Source organism: Myotis yumanensis, unplaced genomic scaffold (genome assembly GCF_028538775.1).
Source record: "Myotis yumanensis isolate MYYU_CA2020_CCGP unplaced genomic scaffold, mMyoYum1.0.hap1 SCAF_2, whole genome shotgun sequence".
NCBI classification, from domain to species: Eukaryota; Metazoa; Chordata; class Mammalia; order Chiroptera; family Vespertilionidae; genus Myotis; species Myotis yumanensis.
Window position 1 is genome coordinate 203,754,591 of NW_027223753.1, and position 18,063 is coordinate 203,772,653.

Here is an 18,063-nt window from a genome sequence, read left to right on the forward strand (position 1 = left end):
TATTTTTCCGTTCAGTAGTCTTTTGGGATCCCCACCAGGAAGAAATGTGATTACCAGGTGTGACTAATAAGTAATTATATCATTGCTGTGGCCCTGCAAAAATATGATTCAATAGTATCTGATTCTTCCTCATGACCTTTAAGGAGAAATTTCTCTTTGAAATACCTAATTACAGCCCATTAACTTGAAATAACTTCAAAAGTCTATTGGTTCACCAAAGAATTATCCCCAACTCTGACATCAAGAAACCATATATGAAAACACGTATTTTCTCTGCCAAGTTTAGAGGCAAAGGACATTGCAAATTATATCATCTGTCTTATTAAGAGAAACACTTCCCAAGGACAGTATGAGGGCCCTGGCTGAAACCAAGCATGCAATATTTATATGTAGGTACCTGACATTTCATCAGAGGATCCCACAAGCCTTTGAAGCTGAGCAATAAGCCTTGAACACACCTGTGAACAGTGGAGTGATGAGTGGGGAACCCTGGGGTGAGGAGGCTGAATCATTTTATCTCTATTTCTACCTCCTCTTAAATGTACTTTCATTTAAAAATCCCAGCTATCAAAAACAGTGAATTAACATGAACCATATGTTGAAAAAAGAAGACCTAGAATAAATCATCTATAATGATGGGTCAATCATGACTCTCGTTTTCTCCATTTAATTTTCATTTCATCCCTTGTTTGATATTATTTGTGAGTCAAATACTGCAAAATCTGAGTTCAACAGAAGACATTGCTACTGGGGAGGCCTACTGAACTTAAGGATTATAACTTTAGTTCCTAATTGGTTCTTCAACTGAGAAAACAGTATGAAGTGCTACCCTGCCCGGCAACTGTCCTCTGTGAAATATCCTCTATTACCTTAATTTTGACTAAACAGGTGTGTTTTGGATCAAGGCTGCTAGATGCTATCCAACTTAGAGTCTGTGAAGAAACTTGTGCCTGAAGAGGCTTTCTTAGGTAAGGAAAGCTTTTGAAAGTAAATGATGTTAGAGCTTTGACCTGAAGGATCAGGTGGTGGTATCCAGGTGATGATAGAAAAGTGAAGGGTTGGAGGCATCGGAAAGTAGTCAAAAAAGCAATTGATGTATTCAGGGAACCAAGAGTAGTTGAGTAACATTAAGAGAGAAGAGGGTTTTGGGAGTTTAGGGTGGCAGAGTAAATTAGTGGTTGGGTAAAGATTTGCCTTGATTATATGTGTTTTAAGCAGTAAAGTACATAGGAAGCAACTTATTCAGAATTATGTTTGGGATGCACAAAATAAGTTAGAAGGAGATGATAGAGGGAAAAAACACCCCACATGATTCTGATATAAACTACAGAAGTGGAAGAAAGGTAGAAGACATCTTAAGCTAAGAGACTACATAGCATACTGGTTAGGACTAGGTGCCTTGGAATCTGGTAGACCTAGATTTAAACACCATCATCATTGGTTCCTGCTCTCCTTCCCTCCCTCCATCCCTCTCTCCTTTGTTCCAACAAGTTCCAATACATTTAAAAAGATTTCAATCATACAAAGTAAGTTCTGTAATACCAAGGAATTCAGTTGGAAATCAATAACAAAAAAATCCCACATTTTGTGGAAATTAACACTATTTTTAATATCCAAGAGAAAACACAAAGGAAGTTAAAAATATAGTTTGAATACAAAATATTTATTGAAACCAATATCACAAACCAAAGATTATAAAATGAAGTGAAGACAATAGTTAAGGAGAAATATATAGCTATAAATGACTATAGTTAAAACAAAAGAGTTATCAAATCAGTAACACTCAGGAAAAACTAGTCAACTGAGTTCAGCAGCATAAGCATACATGTATGACACACTATGACCAAGTGGGATAAATAAAAGAAGGCAAAAATAACTGAACACAAGAAAATCAATGAATTAAATACATCATACACTACCAAATACAATTATTTTAAAATAACAGTATCATCTAGGGTCTATTTAAATAGAAGTTGTTTATCCATTTTCAAACATCTTTCCCCATGTTAACTTTTCTTTGTCAAAACATATGTGAGTGCCTAATATTTAAAAATAATACCCATCCACTTTTTTTAAAGCTGAGGTAAGGAAATTAATAGAATACAATGTTAAATAAAGGACTTCTTAAGAAACTTTTCTTCCCTTTGATTCATTCATGATATAATTAAGTTCAAAATATATTTTCTTCAAATAATGTATTTGGGTTTTAAGTCTAAATATGTCTTGATCAATTACCAAAATTAGAACTAGTTATTATTAGGACTATCAGGTGCCCCAAGAATGTTTAAAACGTGCAGTACCTGACTGTTTAGTGAGGGGCACTGACCTTTTTTCCCTTAGACTGTCAAATAAAAAAAATGACAACAGCCAACACAGCAATAGACATCTAATGTGAATGAATCAAAAATATACCTATTTTTTTGTCAGGTCACCAAAAAAATTATTTTTGCTGTGCTGCAGACTTTTAGGAATTACTTTATGTGTGCCTTGAGATAAAAAAGTTTGAAAATCACTGTTCTATTAATATGTGACCTGAAATTACAGGTACTATTGAAATAAAACAAATATGAATGCAATAAACATCAAAATTCAATAGCATAATTCTTCCTGATTTCTAATATTATTGATACCGTTATAATTAGCAGGTTCTTAATAATAAAAAAGAAGCAAAGAAGCAAAAGAAAGGCCAAACATTGTCATTTGGGCAGCTTCACCAGAAAGCTGCAATTTCACCATGAAACCACCTGTCTATTTCCCACAGGTCACTGGGGAAAGGGTTCAGCAAAGGTGAGATAGTTTCATTCACCATAAAGTTGGGTTACTAGGGAAGGTGCCTGTCAGTCAAACCTGGGAACACAGATTATTGGCCAGAATGGGTGGAGCCAATGCAAACCCATGAAAATTTGGGGATATATAATCCCCCAAACAAAAAAGCCCACTCTCTTGTGGCTCTTGGCTTTTGCGTCTGTCTTATTCCTGCTTCCTTGAATTTGCCCATGTTCCCTCCAGGCCACGTGGCCCTGTGGTCCCCACATGCCATGGACTAATGGGCTGCAATGGGAAACACAGACTAACCCAGCCTGGTATTGAGCTGGACCCTGCCCTAACATGGCAACAAAACTCTGGACATGGACTCTTGTTCTAGCCCTACTGAAGCCACAATTACACATCTTCTATGGTGGGACTGACGGAAAGGGGACCTTGGAAACCCAGGGGTATAATTCCATGAAAATAAAGCTTTCCACATCATTGCATCTTCCTCTACAAATCTCAGGAAATTCTTTTTCTTGGAATATCACTAGAAGCCCACACCCATTAGCAACAAGTGCAGACAGTGACCTCTCCAATGGAAACCTTATCACGCAATAGAATCTGTTGTGAGCTATACAAGAAAATGCCGATCACACAAAATCATGCTATTGTAAATGAGTAGCATGAGAACAATTTCTCTTTAACCTCTACCAAGTACTAGAAAAATTAGTGATTTCTCATGTAATTGCTTGTGAATCCAGAAATGACGAACTTTTGTGCCAATGAGGAACTTTCTATAGCAGTGGTTCTCAACCTTGGCTGCACATTAGAATCATCTGGGAATCTTTTTAAAATCCTGATTTCTGGGCCTCATCCTCCAGAAATTCTGTTTCTTTGTTATGGGGTGGGGCCACAACATTAGTAACAAAGAAACAGAATTTCCGGAGGGTGAGGCCCAGAAATCAGGATTTTAAAAAGATTCCCAGGTGAATCTAATGTGCAGCAAGGCTGAGAACCACTGTTCTATAGGTATGTATGAAGCATGTTCCCTCAAAGTCATATGTTGGAGCCCTACCCACAATGTGGTTATATTTGGAGACAGGACTTTTAAAAGATGTAATTAGTGTTCACTGAGGCCATAGATGTGGTGTCCTTGCGAGAGGAGAAAGAAACATGAGGGATGTGTGTGCACAGATAAGGCCATGTGAGGATCCACCCACAAGCTAAGGAGAGAGGCCTCAGGAGTAAACCAAACCTGCTAGAACCTTAAGCTTGGACTTTTAAGATCCAGAACTGTGAGAAATAAATATCTGTTGTTTAACCCACATAGTCTGTAGTAATTTGCTATGGCAGCCAGCGCCGGCTAATATCCTGATAATGGAGTTTATTGCAAAATGACATGCATTTGGAAAGCTTGACATTTAACCAGTCATATCCAATTACTATGGGCTTTATTTTCTTAGGTCATAATAAGATATTTAAGCACTAAACGCGAGTGTAGTTTATGAAAAGAGTGAGAAATATTGAGATTTTTATTTTCGTAAGGTAATAATACAGGGCATTTCCTATAGTTCAAAATGATCCTTTTCCTATTCAGTCACTTCTATTTAAGACAAATCAATTGAAACTGTAGTACTAGCCTAGGTCCCAGGATTTGTTTTGTTGAGTGCTTTTTAAAGCATGAGTTGCTTCTATCTAACAATGTTTACTGAGTGCCCTCAATATTGGGCTTGTTCTAGCACTGAAGTCAAAGAGGTGACTGAAGTCGAACATGTCTCTGCTCCAATGGAGCTTCTACACAGTGAGGGAGGCAGATGATCACAATTATAGGATATGTCAGTGGGCATGTAGATACTGTGACAAAAAAAAAAAAAGTAGGAAAAGGGAACATTTGGGAGTACTAGTTTGTAGTTGATTAAAAAAGGAAAAAAACAACTCAGAGGAGGAGATAGCATTTGAACAGAAAAACAATTTCTTTTATATGGTAATATCACTTAAATTGTATATTTTTGTCAGCGGAGTGATGGCACAACCAGTCAGGATATTCAACTCTCTTGGAATGTATTTATTTCCAAATTGTGACAGAGACTAAACCAAAAGTTGTTAAATTCATCAGCTGCAACTCACATGGCCAATATGACTTGAATAAGAATATCTAGCCCATGGGTTTTAGGTGCTTAGATGTCCAGGACAGAAGATAAATGCCTTGAGGCTAAAGGTTGTATTTTTATCTTCAATTCTAGTATAAACGTTTTCATCTTGAAGAGATAAAGAAAGCATGGGAGATAAAACAAATTTATTAAATGGATGATGACGATCATGATATACAATTCTGGATCAAGATTTCTAACATTTTGTTTTTTTGTTTGTTTTAAATCTCAGATGAATCTTGTGAGAATGTGGTTCAGAATGAAGACTTACTAAATAAAGGAGAAAAAATAAGAACAAGAGCCATGGGTTTGACCAGAGGAGAATTTCTGCATGAAGAATGTGGTTCAGTCAGATTTCAAGGGCAGAGGGGTGAGCAGATGGAGGCCCCGGCCCCTCTGCCCCCTGTGGACAGGAGCTGCGCCCCATGCACTGCTGGTCACAGTGGGCATCTACGCTCCAGCAGACCCTTCCCCACTGTGGCTTTTCCTTCCTAAAATATAGTCATGGCTGACCTTGTCATTGGGCATCAACTATTTCGAGCTTCGTTGCCAAAGTGTCTGCACTTACAAGTGATCCCTTCAGACTGCTGGACATGTGCCTGGAGACCAAGGGGAAGGCTGGGCTCAGTTGCACCTTTTATGTTGAGCAGGTGTACCTGTGTCAGACACAAGCAGAGTCTTGATTGTGTACCTCTTAAAATTACATATGTGCATATATGTGGTTTTGGAGCTCATACCTTTAAATGTTGAAAGTTGAATACAATTTCCAAAAGCCAAGTGTGTGCCAAAGAAAAACTGAAGCTGGATATTAAAGCAGTAAAAACAGATTTTCCTCAGGACTTATGGCCATTGAAGAAAACAGACCTCAGAGTACTACCTGGCTCAGTTCTGAATAAAGCATGGACAATTAGGAATGTATAGCCAGTGGACAGAACATTACTAAGAGGAAACAGCAGGGGTCTGAGGGGATCCTGGCTAAACCAACCTGACAGGGTTCTTTGCTGAAGAAAGTCCAAGGTGATCAGAGGTCACTCTGGGGATGGTGGGGGAGTGGAATCTGATCAGATATGGAGATTGATCAGATATCAAAGGGTGCGGGAGGGGTATAGTTAAACTGACTTAACAAGGTTCTTGTTAAAAGTGAATTCATAGGAGAGTGCATAGATAGGCCTAGAAGGCTCAGAAGCCTGACTAAATTTGGTCAAGCAAAGAATCTTTGTCATATGTTAAAATGTAGCTTTTCAAAATGTCTACAAATTAGTTATGAAACACTTTTGCCTAATAACTGCAAGAGGTGATTGCTCTATTTTCAAGGTAAATTTAAGAAAACAATAACTTTAAGGAAATACAAAATATGCATTTAATTATAGGTCAGCATTGTTAAATTTATAGAAAAAAAATTGAACTAAGAATTATGACCATACTGAGAAATATGAGTGTGGTTTTATATAGAAAGCTACTTGCTATGATTTAATCAAGGATGGAATTCACAACAAAGAAAGTTTTGTTACAAAGTACTATACTCTTCAAATGTCCAATTCTGTCTCCCTTAACATTGTTCTGTTTGCCAAATTGTGGCTGAGAAATGTTACTTTAGTCCTTCCCTGATGGACAAGTAATTTAGACAGTGCCTTTTGGGAAGAAAAACAACTCCAACTAGCTTAGTCATAAAGGAACTTTAACTGAAATGTTAAAGGGGTAGCCAACGTAATTAAAGAAAGGAATTAAATAACAAGTTATATTACCTGGAGGAAAAACAGCTGGACTTCAAAGAAGTGTATTTCAGCGGGCCTACTTTCTATCTGTCCTTTGTGCTATGTATAATCTGACTTCATTCTTTTCTACTGTGTATACACTTCCTCAGTATTTTGGGCAATATAACAACCAACAGATGTCCAATTGCCTCAATTAATTCCTAACATTATAGAAGGTCTTGATGATATTGTTATTCACAATAAACATATTCTAATGGGGAAAAAATCTGTTGGATTGTATAACTTAAAACCCACACAAGGACACTGAGTTGCGGTAGGTTCTGTAAGCAAATGCTAGCAGCGATTACGCCCATTTGTGTAGTTAGGAAAGTGGTACATCCCACTGACATCACTTGTTTGGAGCAAAGAACAGTTCTGAGAAGAAAAGGGCTCCAGGCAAAGGTTGCCCTGGATGTCCTCCATAATGCCTGACAAATAATGTGTAAACTCATTTTTGAAGAGTTATAAAGTTCATATTACCACAGTACATCTGAATTTCAACAAAACCGACCAATGAGTCTTAGTTCTGAACTGAGCTATGCCAGGCAATCTTCCATTGCACTACAGATCATAGGTCTTCAAGCATTTCAAAATGTATTTTGCATTACAAACTATATTTTTTTATCTTTGCATTTACAACTGCTTATTTCCTTACTGAGTGCACGCTGGCTTAATATTGTATCCATTAAAATGACATGGTAGGGGAGGGAGAAAGAGATGGAAATATCAATGATGAGAAAGAATCATTGATCGGCTGCCTCCTGCATACCCCACACTGGGAATTGAGCCCACAACTGATCACATGCCCTGACTGGAATTGAGCCATGACCTCCTGGTTCATGGGTTGATGGTTGACGCTCAACCACTGAGCCATGCCAACTGGGCCAACCTACAGTTTTAATATCAGCACACACAGAAATGTTTCCCTTTAGACAGTTCTCCTCATTTGAAAATTACTCAATAGTAGAGAGGAATTCAAATTATTTCAAGGAAGTCCAACTCAGGTGTGAGTTGGCAGGTGCTGGGCTATGACACTGTTCAGGCTAATTGTGAATTTGCATATTTCCCTTTTGCATGTCAATCTTTACTCAGTGTGCAAAGGAAACACACTGAGAGAATCAGCCATGGTGACATCCTAACTCCTGCAAAACATTAAATCTGTCTATGATTTTATTCTCAAGAGATGGCATTTCTTTTGAGGAAGGCTAGCCAGGCTGGCCCATGGGATCCTATTAGAAGACTTTGGAGACTCTATTGCAGTCCACAAATATTTTTACCAGTTTCTAGGGATGCATCATAACTCAACTCTCACACATAACACACATAGACTGAATTATTCTTCACTTAAATAAACCATGCCTGGTTTTTTTACTCCTTAATTTACTCCACAAAAAGTATCCATTTGCTGTATCAAAAATGAGAATAACTTCTTTCCTCCTATTTTTCTGGTTATCTTGAATCTATATGAAGGAAACAATAATTGATTTTTGGGTCTTTTTAACTTTTTCTATACACTGTGTCCTTTCGATTTACATTATAATGGGAAAAAAATCAATTTAAAATATTCAGGCTAACAAACACAGGTAGTCCCCTACCGAAAATCATGCTTAATGAGAATAATGTTTTCTTATGTTGCTGCTGATGAAATCTATAGTTAGCAGTCACTGCATAATCCTTTTTAGAGAAATATGTGGCAAGATACCAGGATATCAAATTGTGAAACAAATAACCAAAAAAGCACAGACGCTGATTTCTTTTGTACCTTCATTTTATCATCAGCAGGGGGAGATAATGTGAATTAAAAAGCTTAAAATTGGAGGGGAAGTGCATAAATTTTACATATGTATAAAAAGCTAAGCTTAAAAATACTCTAGAGAGTATGCTTTCAAAAAGGGCTGAAATTTTTCAAAATTTAGATGTATATGATAGAGTATAAGTGTCTATAAATAACATTTTTTTCTAATTCATAATTATGTATTATTATTCATATAGTTCTTTAAAATTTATTTTATAACCTGTCAAGAGTTTATAGGTCAGATGTTTGCATTCTGAATAGATAAATACTAACTTCATTATTTTTTTTCTTTTCTTTTTTTTAATAGTACAGTAAAATTTCAATTTAAAAATGATTGAGTTATAAGTTCCATCATAAAGGAATGGTCAACAGCATTAATTAGCATATCCAACATGTGCTATTTAATTTTGCAAGATAAACTACATCTATTTTTACATTAAGCCAAGCACAAATTTTCTCATTATGTACTTCGATTTGTTTCTTTTTTTTTCTTTTTAAACATTTTTATTGAATTTATTGGGGTGACATTGATTACTAAAATTATATAGGTTTCAGTTGTACAAATCTATAATACATTATCTCTATATTGTATTGTGTGTTCACTACCCAAATCAATTCACACTTTTTCTTAAATAATAAATAAGCAGTTAGATTTAAATTTTCCTCACATCATTGCTGAAAATTATTTGGTAGCTGATAAGGTCCATGGATATTCATTTGTTATTTGTTTGTTTAGTTTGTTTGTTTGTAGGTCAATGAGTCATAAATAATAATCTTTCCATTTGTAAATAAGCACATAATTGCTCAGTATCTGAATAAAGATCACCTTTCTCCCAGGTAGTATTCAAAAAAGCTGATTAAGTTAATCATCCCAGATCAGAGTGGCCATAATCAGAATTTTAGAAGGAGGGTAAATAGTGTGAGGGAAAAATACAGTTAAATCTTTTATGAAATTTAAAGGCATAAAAAAAAATGTAAAGGGTTTTGGATTACATATATGTATACAACTTCAAAAGTGACTTTAATGTAATGATTACCTCTAGTAGAATTAGAAATATTACAAACACCTTTAAACCAATAAAAAATTACTAATTTGACAAGACATAGATAATTTCATGGTTAGCCATAAAAACAAATAAACAAACAAAAAACAAGAAAGTGTAAACAATGAATATATAGTATAGGTGAGAGGAACTATTTCAAATCTATATATATATAAGCCTAAGTGACCCTTATGACCGAACAATGGAACAGTCGACCAGTCGCTATGACACGCACTGACCACAAAGGGGCAGACGCTCAACACAGGAGCTGCCCCCTGGTAGTCAGTGTGATCCCACAGCCAACCTCCTGCAGTGGACCAACCTCCAGAGGTCCCTCTCCCTCTACCCCCCGCCAGCTGGCCCTGATGGGCCCCTCCCTCCCAGCCGGCTGTCCCCAATCGCCCCAATAGGGCCTGGGCAAGATTGCCCCAATCAGTCCCATTGCCAGCCAGGCTGAGGGACCCCACCTGTGCACGAATTTGTGCACCGGGCCTCTAGTATATAAATACAAAATGTACTCAACTGTCTTTTCTGGTAAAAGCTTTGTGTGTCCAATGATTGACAGAAATAGCAAGATTCAATTGGAGGCAGTCCCTGTATTGCACAGAACTTTAAGTATTAACTGGAACTTGGACATCCTGGAATTGGATCCTCCAGATATGCCTAAATTTCAGCTAATATGGTTCTTTGCAATGTAAGGACTGCTGGTAGATGTTTTATATGTAAGCCTCTGAATAAAAAAAAAAAATAACACAACACATGAATTTTAAAACCAAGTATTTACAAATGTATACCTGGAAAATACTTACATAACAATATTAATTAATTAAAATGAAAACACATGTAACAAACTAATAACATCCAAAATACTATTTTGGCCAAATGTCAAAAGCAGACTATTTAGAGATATTAGATTATTTATAGCCATAAGCAATTACTTGGTAAACACCATAACAGATAAATAAACAGAAGCTAAGACAAGCCAGGAAAAATTGACAGACACATTACCATTTGTTCTTTGTCATATAATTTAAATTAAGTAATCAATAATTATATAGAGGAACAGAATGGTATTATCAATAAGGTTGATTTAAGTGCCATCAGTAGAAATCTCCTACCAAGCAATATGTACTCTCATTCAGTCAATAAAAACTTAACATAAATTGTCATGGTGAAAGACTCTATAGGCTTAAAAATCAAGAAGAACAATACAGGAGTTGAATGATCAGATTCTACTATTATAAAAGGAAAACTAATTGATAAAGTTTAAGCAACAAAAACATTATTAATAAGTGTGAAATAAAACAAGATCTGTTAAAGGAGAAAGCCTTCAGAAATCTCTGGAAGTTCTAAACTTAACTTCTGCTCAGAACCAAAAAATTATTGAGTTAAATGCATGAAATATTTTAAAATCCAACAATAATGTAAAGAAAGAAAGAAGGCAGTTTAAGTAGTTAAAAAATAAGTTATAGAATTAACTAAAATAGGAAGAAAGTTGCTATCAAATTGATACTAGATTAAGATTAATACATTATAAAACAACTATACTTTTTTATAATTAACAGTAAATCCAATAACAGATTATTAAATTTTAAGGTAAAAGATCCTGCTGAAAATAGAATTTTCTTCATCAGTAACTAAATGTTTTATTCTTATATATGTTTGCAAATTAAAGGATGTTCTAAATTGCAAATAATCAAGGCATTTTCATTCTGCCTTTTTAATTTTTTGGCTGAATGAGTCCCATACAATGGATTATACATCTGATCAATTTATTTCTACTTAGCTCTATGAACCTATAACCACACAACAAAGTTATTCCCTAAACATCAGAAATATCTTAGGTCTCAATTCATTTTTGTTTCGTTGATTCCCCCTGCTATAGACTGAATGCTTGTGTACCCCCAAAATTCATATGCCGAAACCTAATCCTCAATGTGATGGTGTATGAAGGTGGGGACTATGGGAGGTGATCATGTCATGATGGTGGAGCCCTCGTCAATGGGATCAGTGCCTTTACTAAAGGGGACCCAGAGAGAGCTCAGTTGTTCCTTCTGCCACACGGGACACAGAGAAAAGACAGCTGTCTCTGAGCTAGGAAGCAGGCCTCAGCAGACTCTGAAACTGCTGGCACCTTGATTGTGAACGGACTAGGAATCCACCCACCACACACCCTTAAACTAGTGATGGCAATCTTAGAGCCCTGGGCATGGGAAAGAAAGGCTACAGGCTTCCTTTTATCTTTGGAGCAGGGCTGAATATAAGTGAGATTCTGCCATTCAAAAGCTTTTAAAATAGCATTAAAGTCTGAAAAAAAAGTGGGCTTTACCAACTCTTTCATCAAACTTCTAGATATTGTCTTTTCGTTTTCTTTTTTTTATTTTATCACAAAACGCCAATTATTCTTATTCTTTGGGTTCCAGAAACAATACACACTTTTCATGTTTTTGAGGCTTCACGTATCATGTATATTCCATTTTCAGGCCTTTCAGGTTTGCAAATAAGTCTATTTTTATTGTCCAAGCTCACCTCTACTTTAGTTAAAAGCAGCCAGTGATAAACAATTTATATTTCTACTATTCTGTTTTCCAACATCATTCTCAGGTCCACAAAATTCAATCAAGTCTTAGTTGATTATCCAAAGGGATAATGCTACCAAGTATTTTGCTTCTGCAGAGTATATATTTATTAATATTCTTATGTTCCTATTCTGACAAAAAACACAGGTCTCTGGACCAGAGAACAGTCCCCAGGGCATTCCACACACATTTCTCCACAGCTTGCTTAGGAGCCAGATGCTCACCTTCACATGCAGTAGGGGTTCACAACAGTAGAGGAACCCTAAAATTATGAGACATAGTACTTATCTAATGCTGCTAGCATAACTGCCCATTTTCTCTTCTAGAAATAGCAAGATCTTCCCTTTCATTCTGGGAAGTAAAATTCTCTAGGAGAGCACAAAACATCTCCAGGTATATTCCTCAGGAATGTGAGCTAATGTCTCTAGGGTGAGAAGATGAGAGCAGGGTCCCGCAGGTAAGTGATATTCTCAAGATTACAGCTTGTCTATTGCTTTTTCTCTGAAGGCCCAGGCAAAGCAGAAACGTTGAGAAATACAGGGAGAATTTTCTTCCATGAGGTTCTTCATCTTTCCAATAGATCCTATCATTTTCCTCACTGACAACTACCCACTGAATTCTTTGTGGCTAATTGTTCTTTTAAAAAAGTTGTTTTTTTAAATGTTTATATAAACAAGAAACATTCTTTATTGAATGTTGTGCGATGAATTGCAAAAATTAACAGATACTTTCACTCTTATCAAGAAGTGTTTAAATGTGTAAACCTGTGATACTTGCATTGTTTGTTTGTCCTATGGGACCTGAGCAAACGATACAAGCAGACTTGGAAAGTGCCTGAGTTTTGAGGTTACCCTATCTTGCAGTATTGTTAGCTTTTCCAATACCATGTAAAGAAGCACAGACTATACTCCTGGATAAAAGAGACACATGAATCAGCCTCCTCCAATTTGGCAAGAGCCTGCCAAGTCCCAGTCATGTGAGCTAGTCCACCACAAATCACCCACCATCATCCATCTCCGGCTGCCCTGCCAGCTGCAAGGTGATGCATCAGCTAGCCCAGCAGAGAACAGAGAGGCCGGCCCGGTCAGGAAAGACTTCCCTGCCAACACACAAAATCAGGAGCCAAATACATAATTATTGGTTTAAGCCACTGACATTTTGGGGGTAGTTTGTTATATGGCAATAGATAATTAATAGAGATATTGTACTTATAAGTGCCATTAATCTTGGGAATGGGAGGTAGCGAAGACTCAAAAAAGCAGTGAAGAAACAATTAAGGGAGGCTGGAAACTAGTGAATAATCTGTTCATGGAAGCTAGAAAAATCAATGAGGAAATTGTATAGCAAGCCAGATAAAGAGTGACCTCTATTATTCTGTAGTAGAACAGCTGGTAAACTACCATCAGCTGTAATTTGGAACACTGAAGTAAGTGTTTAATATACATTTCTAGCACATCCTTATAGATATTGTTTCTGTGGCGGGAAGGGTGCAAGCAATTCATATCTTTAGCTCAACACACACACACACACACACACACACACACACACACACACACACACGGCTGCCTTTTAGACCATGATTTTAGATCACAAAGGGCAGAATTATATGAGGCATTTTGGGGCCCTGGAATAAGAGTGAGCACATTTTCCATGTGACCGAAACATGAATAACTTTTAGCCAGAGGATGGCTGTGACGAATTAGCAGATGCCCACAGATTCCTTCCTTTCAATGCATAGTATGAGTAGGTGGGGCTTATTGAACCTGGAATGGCCATGTAAGTGTCATCAACCAATAGACTTTGCTAGAAAACACGGCACAAGCGCAGGCTTAATAAGGGCTTGGACATGGGATGGCTTCTCTTGCAGCTGTGTAATCATGCTATCGCTGTTTGAGGAAATCTAGGCTGGCTTGCTGAGTATTAAGAGAAAAAACTCAGGTGCACCCATCACCTCATACAACCGACTGCAAAAGTCAGACATGTGAATGAGGACAAACTTGATCATCCAGACACAAGCTGATCCAGCAGTTGACAGTCACTATATGGGTAAGTTTAGTAGTTAGCAGCCGAGCTCTCTCTGAACAGAAGAATCCGCCAGCAGACTCACAACTGTGAGCTGACAGAACGGTTAATACTTAAATCACTAAATGTAGGGCTACTTCTGTAAGTAGCAAGAGATAAAACACCTTTTCTCTCTAGGAATCACTCTGCAGCCAGTGGGCTGTGAAACTATCACTCTATCTAATCCATCCATAATCACATAAGAACATTCTCTTAATGTGGTAATGACATCAATGTCATTTTAATCTACTATGATCACACACATGAAAAAGCTAACCATAAAATAATTCCATAAATATGTTGTTAAGCTTATGAGAAATACTGTATAAAAGAACCAAATCTATTCCAGCCCTTCTTTTTATTATAATATTATATTTTGTGTGGAAATTGTTTTATGTATGTAAAGCTTCTAACATCTGATTATACACAAAATAATTAGCTTTATCTGTAGTTTGTCTTTATTCCCACATTCTGACTCTATCTTGTTAGTAAGGATAAATCATACCTAAGAAAATAATCAAAACATTGAGGATTTGTAGCATCATTATGTGTCATAATTAAGAAGGGCTTGAAACAATTTGAAATGATTTAAACTATTATATTTATACCTATAATTTTATCAATTCATGTAAGAAAAAGACAGCATGTTTGTTCTTGTTGTTCAGTTAGGTAGATATTTACAACCAAACGTATGGGGAATAGTACAGATACCTGCTGCTTCATCATCCAAAGGACTAAAAGAAATCTATTTCACACATGCACTAGAACTTACTTATTTAAAAGCCTAACAATTAGACATTGAATCTTCAGAGAGAATATATTTCTTCTCTCCTTTCATAACTATTCACAGGATATTTCATAATTTCCTGTAAACAATACCATATAATATCACTGATATGTGAAATTTAATGAACAAACTGAACTATCAAGCAAAATAGAGACAGACTCATCGATAGAGAGAAGGCAGACAGCTCTGGTTGGGGCAGAGAGTTTGGGAGGGAATGGAAGGATTGAGCAAAAAATAAAAAATATATAGAGGGAATTCTTGGACATGGACAACAGATTGCAGAGGATGGGAGTGTGGAGGTGGAAGATGGCATAGATGGGCTAAATAAATAGATGGGGAAAAAATAAAATAAAACATAAAAAAGAAAATTGAGCCCTAACTTATTTGGCTCAGTGGATAGAGCATCGGTCTGCAGACTGAAGGGTCCCAGGTTCGATTCCAGTCAAGGGCATGTACATTGGTTGCAGGCACACCCCCAGTAGGGGGTGTGCAAGAGGCAGCTGATCCATGTTTCTCTCTCACAGATGTTTCTAACTCTCTATCGCTCTCTGAAAAAATCAATAAAACATATTTAAAGGAAATTGACAGTAATATGTCTCCCCCAAATTTTGATACATTTTAGTTGCCTATTAATATTCAACTCACTCTATGATATTCATTAAGCCAAGTGTTTGTTGTTCTATAGAATCTCTCCTTACAGATATAGGTAAACACACTGCACATCTGTGTGCATGATATTGGGAGCATGGTACCCCCATTCTTACTAATATGGCAGATAAGTGCTAGAAGGCTATGTAAGGCCCCATAACTGATCTGCATCTTGTTTCCTAGGGAAATCACCATTTCTACATATGTTTAGAAGGAGAGATTAGAATGATCCATAAGTTTCTTCTTGACATTGGTTATGAATATTAAAATATGAAATGTGTCATTAATTGTCACACTGTAAGTTACAATGCAGTAGCTTTAGCCAATGCTTGCATCCATACCATGGGCCTGGGGTTTGAGATTTCTAGGAGTCTGGGCAGAGTTTACATATTTGCATTGTTTCTAGTTTCCTGCAGCAGGTGCATTCCTCCTCGGTTATATTGTTTGGCAGGCAACTGAGACTTTATACATTTCAACAGATGTCTCCAATCAGAAGCATATCCTATATAATAAAAGCTTAATATGTTAAGTGTCCGGTCGTTCCGTCAGCCATTTAACCCATCAAAGCATAATATGCTAATGATATGCTAAGGCTGCTCAACTGCTCACTATGACATGCACTGACCATCAGGGGGCAGACAGTCAACCAGTCACTATGACGTGAACTGACCACCAGGGGGAAGATGCTCAATGCAGGAGCTGCCCCCTGGTGGTGAGTATGCTCCCACAGGGGGAGTGCCGCTCAGCCAGAAGCCAGTCTCATGGCTGGCAAGCATAGCGGCGGTGGCAGGAATCTCTACTGCCTCCACAGCAGCATTAAGCTGTCAGTCAGACATCCCCCAAGGGCTCCCAGACTGCAACAGGGCACAGGCTGAGCTGAAGGACACCCCCTGCCAAGTGCACAAATTTTGTGCACTAGGCTTCTGGTATTATATAATCAAAGATGAGCCTGGAAGAGCTGATCAGGACAAGGGAATATCATTTGTTCTGTCAAAAAATATATATATTTTAGTTTCTCCTGTGAAATGTTTTGCTTTTTATACCCAGGTGAAAAATTCACATGAAATAAACAAATAGATTATACTCTAATGCATTCAACTGAGAAATTTATTTCAAACATTTAAATTTTCACATTTTTAGTTCGTTTTTTTTTTTAATTCGTGGGATTAAGAAGAATCCTATCTAATAATAGACAAACATGGTAATTGATCATACCTTCACTATGCCTCCCATTGGCTAATCAGTGTGATATGCAAATTAACCGCAACAAAGATGGGGACTAATTTGCATACTACAGGCAGGGCGGGTCAGTGCCATCCCACCTGCCCCGCCACCATCCGGGCCTGCTATCTGTGACCCAGGGCAGCGGGCGTCCCGTATGAGACCCGACCCAGGGCGGCCGGGCGGGGCAGCAGTGATTGGCTGGCCCTCCCAGGGGTCCCATGTGTGACCCGACCCAGGGCGGTGGGGTGGGACAGCGTGGCTCCTCTGTCACCTCAGCTTCCTCCTCACAGCTCCCTTGGGGACCTAAGCCTTTAGTCGGACATCCCCCAAGGGCTCCCTGGCTGCCAGAAGGATGTCTGACTGCAAGCTTAGGCCTGATCCCCTGGGGAGTAGGCCTAGGTCAACAGGTGGACATCCCCCAAGGGGTCCTGGACTGCAAATGGGAGCAGGCTGGGCTGAGGACCCCCCCCCCCATGTGCACACATTTTTGTGCACAGGGCCTCTAGTATTTACATAAAATTCATTTTAATTTCTTGAATGACCAGTATAGACTCCTAATATACTCTGAGATAATCAAATTAAAAATGGGCTCATTATATCTTTATTCTTACTATATGTTGGAAAGCTCATGAAGCTAGATTACCACGGGGAAAATGGATAATTGCAGTGATTAGCTAGTTAAATTATATTTTTTAAAAGCTATTATTGTCTAAATTAAGTTAGCACTGTATGTTGATTTGGTGATTCAAACACAAATGCCCACGTTGAGGTGATGATGGATAGATGAGTCAAAGTTGGCATGGGTAGGCTTAAGCATTTTTAGTAGTATTGTCTACTCATCACTCACCCCCCTACACCCTGACCTCCCCCTCCACATAATTCATCATTTGTTGGTTTACATAATTTTAGACTGTCCATCTGCTGCATGTGCCTTTGTCCCTGATGGGAACACCATGACCTTTCTCTGCATATCCCGTTTTATCATCTTGCTTTATGCTTCTTCCACATTTTATTACCTGGTCATTTTAGCTATTCCTTCATGAAAATTTATTTTAATTTAACCATACATCTACACATATACACATCTACATATCATACAGAAAAACAATAAATATATACACAAATACTCAATTCACCTGCACACAGCTGGAATAATATATTACATATCAGCTTTAAGTATTATTAGTTTACATTTTTTAGATTTTGTATAATTCACTTTTGTTCCTATATTTAATCTTATCACTCAGATATATTACAGAAAACACATAAAT